We start from the raw sequence: 7,500 nt of genomic DNA on the forward strand, positions 1-7,500 counted from the left end.
ACAAACAACTACGCTGGGCATACCCAGGACTAGAGATAGGCCAAAGCAAGTAACAAACTCAATGTACACAAGATAAGGGGGTGTACCAAAGAGGGAAGGCAAGAAATACATCCACATGCACATCAAGTATCTCCCAAGGCTCGGTGAATATGGATAACAATCTTCCTGAAGATAGCGTCAACTTGGGGCCGCTCCGCATCAAAGATCACTCGATTACGAGCACCCCAGATATGGTAAAACACTGCAGCAACTCCAGTCTGGCACCGCCGCTTCTGAAAAGTAGTACCCCTGTAGGACCTGCGCATAAATCTTAACAAACCCATTAAAGAACAAACATGATATTGAATACCCAACCAATCCCAAAGACGAGCCCAAAGCTGCCGAGAGACAGTGCACTCGAAGAAAACATGTTGGGAATTTTCGTTCACTACCCCACAGAACCCACAAGATTGGTCCTGGATGTATGGTTGACGGTCCTTAGTAAGGCATTTTCCATGGGCGACAAGCCAGAAAATAATTCTATGCTTAGGAAGGATGTATGGTTTCCAGACAATTGGCTTCCAAGGCCATCTCCCCGCCCCATCAAAGAAGCTCTTATAAAGAAGTGTAAGTCCATCCCTCTTTTGAAACCAAGTATCCAATTGCAAAGCTGCATTAGTCCAACCGTTGAATCTAACGGCAAGCTCATCTCTAAGCTCGACCAATTTCTTGATGAGGATATTGTCATCTTTTCGAGCTCTCCATTCCTCTAAGTTATCCCAGTAGTAGTGGTTGATCCATTTCACCCATAGTGTGTCTTTATTTTTGTGAATGTCCCAGAGTGTTTTAGCTAATAGGGTCTTATTCCAAATTCTCAAGTCACGAAGACCCAAACCCCCATCCTCCACAGGAGAGCAAACTTTCCTCCAAGCGATCGGAGGATGTTTGCTAGTCCACATAAAAGTCCTGCATATCTTGTCAATTTTGTCAATGACTCCACAAGAGATAGGGAGAACAGAGAGCCAATAAAACTCAACCCCTTGAACCACAGATCGAAGTAATTCAAGTTTCCCTGCATAGGATAGAGTATGTCTGGGCCAAGAGGCTATTTTCTTTGCAATCCCATCAACCAGGCCACTATAATCTCCTTCCCTGAGTCTGCCAGAGGCAAGTGGAATACCAAGGTACCTAAAAGGAAACGATCCAATCTGGTACCCACTTAAACGAATGATTTCACTGCGATCTGGTTCTTTGACAGCTGCCATGAATAGATTGGATTTCATCTCATTAGCACGGAGGCCAACCATCTTCCCAAACTTACTAACACAATCCAGGATGATTTTTACACTTGGGACATCACCCTTTGACACAATCAACAAATCGTCAGCATATACCAAGTGGGTGATGTTAAAGTGATTACACCTAGGGTGAAACTGGAAATCTGCCAGCGTAGAGGCATGGAGAAGGGATTTGGAGAGCATTTCCATGCACAACACAAAGAGGAATGGAGACAAAGGATCCCCTTGGCGAAGACCTCTGGCCCCTTTGAAGAATCCAAACAATTGTCCACCTAATGAAATGGAGTAGGAGGTAGAGCTTACGCACTCCATAATCCAATCAATAAACCGAGGGGGAAAATTGAGGAAGCGCAGAGTATCCAGTAGAAATTCCCAGTGAACCGTATCATAGGCTTTTTGGAGGTCTATCTTTAAGATGCAACGGGGAGAACCTCTCTTCCTAGCATAATGCTTCAGCATTTCTTGGGCCATGTGAATGTTTTCCACAATTGACCTACCTGGAACAAATGCTGCTTGAGCTTGACTAATCAAAGTCTCAATCACATCCACTAATCTATTAGTCAGGATCTTGGCAATGATTTTATAGAACACTGTACAACACGATATTGGCCTGAATTCATTGACTGTAGTGGCATGGTCTGACTTTGGCACCAGCGCAATGGAAGCATGGTTCCACTATTTGAGTAACTTACCACTCCTAAAGAATTCCAAGACAGCCGCAATAACATCACCGTCAACAATGGACCAAGCCTTCTTAAAGAAAGCAGCCCCGAAACCATCCGGGCCTGGAGCTTTGTCATCCTCAATGTTGAACAGAGCACTCTTGACTTCCTCCACACTCACATCTCTAATTAATACCTCCCATCTGGCCTCCTCCACCTTCGGACCAGGCGCAACAAGGGAAGTATCCAGGGTATCTCTCTCCAAACTCCAGCCCAACAAAGCCCGATAGAAATTCACAAATTCATCCGCTATTTCATTTTGATCCATGGATGTGGAACCATCTCTGAGAGTGAGGGCCACAATGTTATTTCTCTTGATGTTCCTTTTTATCATACCATGGAAGAATTTGGAGCATCTGTCACTATGTTTGAGATACTCACATTTGGCCTTTTGGGAGAGAAACAAGCGCTCCGCTTCAAGAAGGAATTCTTCTTTTCTCCTAAGAGACACAATTGAGTTGTCTATAACTCCAGAGTTAAGGGCATTAGATTGGGCCTCTGTAAGCTCCTCACTCGCACGCTTTGCTCGACTAGAGATATGACTGAAATGACGCTCATTAAGCTGTTTCAACACTCTTTTCATCCCGTGTAGCTTTTTCTTGAGGAGGAATTGTGTTGTGCCACCCCCACTGAACCACCAGTTGCTCCTGACTAACTATAGAAAATCCGGGTGGGTAGCCCACATATTGAAGAATTTAAAAGGTGTGGCACAATGAGTGATATCCCTGAAGATGGAAACCACACAACAAGTATGGTCAGAAAAGCAACCTGGTGCCACAAAGTCAGCAAATACATCCAAATTCGATTCACTCCAATGATGGTTGACCATAACTCGATCAAGCTTAGAAGAAACAGCCAGGCTAAACCAAGTGTAGTAGAAACCAACATGATTCACATCTGAGAGCTCCAACCGATTGATACAATTTCTTAGATCTGCCATATCTTTCGGGACAATAGGATTGCCACCCATCTTCTCATGAGGGTATCTCACACAGTTAAAGTCCCCTAACAGGATCCAGGGGAGGGAAATATTCTCCCCATGGTTGATCAGAAAATCCCAAAGAGGCCTCCAAGCCACCACCGAATTCCTGCCATAGATGAAAGAAGCTAAAAATACTCTCTGAGAATGAAGGCACACAACTGAGACATGAATAACTTGATCAGACATACCAAGAACGTCTAGCCTCACAGCCTTACTCTCCCACATAACAAGGATACGACTGTTCGTGCACATATGAAAGTTGTGCATGAAAGACATACCAGAGAATTTAGTATCCATCATTCTATCCACAAGATTAACATTAACCTTTACTTCAAGTAACCCAAGGATGCTCAAGTTGTATTTTTTCAACACGCCTTGAAAGTGCCTTTGTTTGAGGGGCTTATTGAAACCCCTCATGTTCCAACTTGCAATCTTCATGGGTGGCGAGAGACGACCTTAAGTCGCCTAGCCCTGATTTGTGCTTGGTTTAATAGAAAGGACTTCGCGGTCATATTGGGAAGCCATGTCCTAGGATCCACCTCAATGTACTCAGTTAAGCTAGAGCTTGATCCTCCCGAATTGCTAGGTCTCGACAATCGCTTAAGGTACTTGAGCTTTTTTTTTGTTTGCTTACTAACCACTTTTTCAAAACCCTCTTCATCTCCATCACCTTCAAAGACTTCCACTACAAACTTTTCTTCCCCATTACTTCCCGGAATTTCTAAAACCATGCCCTCATCTTTGAGATGTTCCACATCTTGCACAAGGGGTGGGTTATTATCAATGTCTAATCCATTATCACCCGTGCCTTCATGAGCACCCTGGTCAGAGCCTAGTGCCCCCCCAGCAGGGCCACGACCACCACCTGCAAAGCCACGGCCACCTCCTACAGGGCCCCGACCACGCCCTCTGCCCCAAGGGCCACCACGCCATCCCCCTCCCCCATGGCATCCATCCCTAGGCCTACTCCGATCTCGTTGTCCAGGCCCCCTAGATTTGCTACGAGGCTTAGGTTGCTCATTGCCAGTTTGATTCTTGTTATGGGCAGCCCCCTCGGGTGCTTCTTTTTTAGCTGGGTTCCCAAACCATCGGCATTGCTCATTAGAATGCCCAAGAGAATTACAATTTGCACAATATTTAGGTTCTGTCTCATAAACAAATCTCAGGTTTGTCCTAATACCATTAGGGAGGAGAAGAGGGTACTCATAAATCCTTGGTAGTGAAGAATCCATCTCTACCAATACTCTAGAAAATAAGCTTTTGCCTTTAGACATCGTGAGGACATCCGTATGGATTGGTTTGCCGAGGACCGAGGCAATCTTGCTAAGCTCTTTGGCTGTCCAACAATCAGCAGGGAGGCCGTGGATTTGGACCCAAGAAGGCAACATTAACATATCTTCAACCCGGAAGAGGAAGCACGGGGGTAATTCTTTAAGGAACAAATGTCTCCCGTAAACAAGATATGGGCCACCCTCTAGCACCCTCTTTTTCTCTTCATCATTATGGAAAAAGAACATAATCCATCCACTATCGTGTAGCTCAAACCTGGCTTTACAGCCCCATTGTTTGATAATTTCCTTGACCACATACCCCCTTAGCTTTCTCCCAACCACGCATCCAACCAAGCAAGGGCCCAAAGTTTTCACTGGATCAATTTCTTCGAAAGAAAGGGTAATCTGCCCTTCTGTGGGCTGTACATATTTTAAAAGGCAATCTTCCTCCGGCAATCGATTGTCTCAGAATAAACTAGCAAAGGTGTTTTCTGGATTCTTAGCAATAAACTTTGACATGAGTTCTTGATCCCTTGGTTTCTCAATACCACTCGAAGAAGCCCCATCAGTAGCCGAATGATTAGCATATTCGGTGCTCATTGTAGCACCCAACCAATAACAACCACCACAACCACTAAGCCCTTTCACCACAACACAAGAAACAACAGGCGAGGTAGAAGAGCACACAAAACAGAAAGTAAAAGGGATCAAGCCAGATACCTTGAGCTATAGTGCACTCGGCCAAAGCAAGCAAGAGAATCTCTGTCTTGGACACTCCTGCACTAAGCAACGAACACAGGCAATCCAATAACAGCAAAAAGTAATGAAAATAAAAGAAAGGGGCAGTGCTAGCTCGAGCTCCACTACGATGCAAGGCAAGATTATAGCTCCAAGGGTCAAACTCAAACCCAACAACAGAGTAATAAGCTCACGGCAAGCACAATCACAACACTACTCAAAACGATCCAAAGATTGTTGGGCGATAGTAGGAGGCCCAACAAATCGAAGAATTTAAATCAAAGCACAAAGCAAACCACGATCTTGGTGAAAGAACTTAAGCTGGGCACGTCAATGGGCACTACAAATATAATTGCCACGCAAGCAAAAATATTAGCACATTGCATGCATAAAACGAAAGCTACTATATTTTAATTAAATCCCAACACCAATGAGTAGCTGCAACGAGTCAAGCACTAAGTGAAATATCGTGCAAATAGAGTGAATGAAGCGCATACTCTTATTGGAGCAATAAGACAAACACTTGAAGAGCATAATATAAACTCCACGTAGATAGCAAGGTGGAGAGATTTCCACTCCAATAAAATTTAATATTAAGTTAAAATCCCTCCACTAATCAAGTAAAAGTCACAGTCCAATCAGAAATGCAATAAGATTGGAGGAAAGAATGGTAGAAAATCACGATGCAAGCCTCAAGCAATCTGCCAAAATACCAAACTAAACTCCAATCTAAATGCAAATAAACACACGTGGAGCACAATGACACTTGCCCGTGATACACGAAAAAGGTACCTAAGTTGCAAGCTCCATGGAAAATAAATGCAAGTAAATGTGGCACATAACTCAAACGTCCGATTAGCATGAATGATTCAAATTAAACAATTTTGTTATCCTTCGTGCAAATAATGCATCTAGGGCGTCGAAATCGGGCCACCATGAGTGCCCAAGTTAGGGGCAGTGTGAGCACGGGCGGACGGCAACATGCGGCACGTAGCGTAAACGAGCGAGCCAAACTTTGATTCTCACGGAACAATGTGGTTTTCTCTTGAGTTTTAATGCATAAATAATGCATCTAAGACGTCGAATTCGTGCAACTATGAGTGCCCAATTAGGGGCACCGTGCGCACGGGCGAGCGGCCATGTGCGGCACATAGCGCAAACGAGCGAGCCAAACTATGATTCTCATGGCACAATTTTGTTTTCTCTCAAGTTTTCATGCATAAATAATGCATCTAAGACATCGGATTCGTGCCACCATGAGTGCCCAAGTTGGGGGCACCGTGCGCATGGGAGGGCTGCCCCGTGCGGTACGTAGCGCAAACGAGCGAGCCAAACTATGATTCTCACGGCACAATGTTGTTTTCTCTTGAGTTTTCATGCATAAATAATGCATCTAAGGCGTCGGATTCCTGCCCCCATGAGTGCCCAAGTTGGGGTCACCGTGCGCACGGGCGGGCTGCCCCTTGCGGCACGTAGCGCAAATGAGCGAGCCAAACTTTGATTCTCACGGCACAATGTTGTTTTCTCTCAAGTTTTCATGCATAAATAATGCATCTAAGGCGTCGGATTCGTGCCACCATGAGTGCCCAAGTTGTGGGCACCGTGCGCACGGGCGGGCGGCCCTGTGCGGCACGTAGCGCAAACGAGCGAGTAAATTGATGATTCTCACGACACAAATATTTATTTCCCTCGAGTTTCATGCATAAATAAGGCATGTTTGTGGTCGGATTCACATTTGGCCCAAAAAAAAATATTTTAAAAAATAAAAAATTTATTATGATTCCTCAGGCCAAAAACCCACTTTTCCTGAAACTTGGGTTTTTTCTCCTAAGTATACTATAGGGGGAGGAGGGTGTTTGGCCATGGGCTTGGTTGAGGTGTTGCCCCCCATGCTCGTCCAACCTCATGACAACCTTCCCCAATGGGCGCCCCTTCCGGCCGCCGCTCCGGTGGGTTTTCCGGCCGGCGGCCGACAGGGTCATTTTTTCACCCCGACGTCATTTCGCACCCCGTTTCTTGCTATATTGCATGCATGAGCTTTTTATACATGCGGATCGCGAACTCTTTGTAGGCTTGTTTTCTATTATGGTTGGACGGAAAGAAGGAATATCGGTGTTTGGGAATCAAGCATGCATAGGTGTTCGTCATTGTTGTTCTTAAGCTCCTATGCGATCATCAAAGTCCCTCGGTTTATGTTGCTTGTGGGGCCAGAAGGCACATTATGATCATTGCTATCGTGGATCGGCGAGAAAGTCATGTGAGTCCCGTTCTCTTTATTGGAGCACGGGTCGCGCTTGCGATTGATTTCCCACATCTTCGTGTTCGAATATCTGTGCTTGCATATGAGGTTGAGAATAAGCTTGAAACTCCAGTAAGGTTTGCATCCCCAAAAGTAGGGGTGGGTTAGATCGGTGGAGTTGTGAGTTCTTGCGCAAGACGTTTCGAGTGGGTTCGATCATGATATCTCATGCTTGTGGCAGTTATTTGGATGCGTCCATGTGGAATTTCGT

Source organism: Henckelia pumila, chromosome 3 (assembly GCF_033568475.1).
Source record: "Henckelia pumila isolate YLH828 chromosome 3, ASM3356847v2, whole genome shotgun sequence".
In the NCBI taxonomy this organism is placed as follows: Eukaryota; Viridiplantae; Streptophyta; class Magnoliopsida; order Lamiales; family Gesneriaceae; genus Henckelia; species Henckelia pumila.